An 818-nucleotide genomic window follows, 5' to 3' on the forward strand; every position below is an offset into this window, starting at 1 on the left:
GCATTACAACAGGAGAAAAATGGACATCCTAGAAATTACAAACACAATAAATATCTCAAAATAGTCCAAAAATATGCCATAACAAATAGTCCAATCTCAACAGCAAAGAAAACAATCAATAATGTGCAATATCCAACGCAAAATATATCTTAAAATTCTAACAGTTAAAAAGAACTAAAAAGACTACAAAGGATAGAGCAAAATACCTGAAATAGAGAGATAAAGCACAAAGTGACAAAATAAGCCGAGAACTCGTGAGAAGACACGAGAAAAATGCACCAAAAAACACTAAAAGCTCAAGAAAAACCGAGAGAAGTAAAGAGAAAGAGATGCGATTTTAAAACTTGTAGGGTAACCGTTCGGACGCGGGCTCGCCTAGCTACCATGTCACCCTTTGGAAGAACTTCAGGCGTCCGGACGCGTAACTTGACCATTCAGCAGTCTAAACCGCACCTGTCCGGACGCAAGAGAATTCCGTCCGGACGCTTCACACTAAAAATCTGAAACTTGAGGAAACTTTGCAGAAAATATATTTCCCTATAAATAGCTTCAGAACACGCATGTATGATCAATTAATAAAACAGTAAAATAGCATATCAAAAATATGCAAAGACATAATTAAGAGTTAAGAGTTCAATTAGCACAAATTTCCCTGCAAATAGAAATTTTAAATAGATTACTCAACTCATGCAATGCGTGTGTGTGTGTGTGTGAATACTTTCTCAATAAGATATGAAGTTCGTTGATATGATTTTAAAGCAACTGAATTTTTTAAACAAGAAAGAAAATCAATGGTAGATCTGTCAAAAGTCAAACCT

This window comes from Alnus glutinosa, chromosome 8 (genome assembly GCF_958979055.1).
Source record: "Alnus glutinosa chromosome 8, dhAlnGlut1.1, whole genome shotgun sequence".
Taxonomy (NCBI): Eukaryota; Viridiplantae; Streptophyta; class Magnoliopsida; order Fagales; family Betulaceae; genus Alnus; species Alnus glutinosa.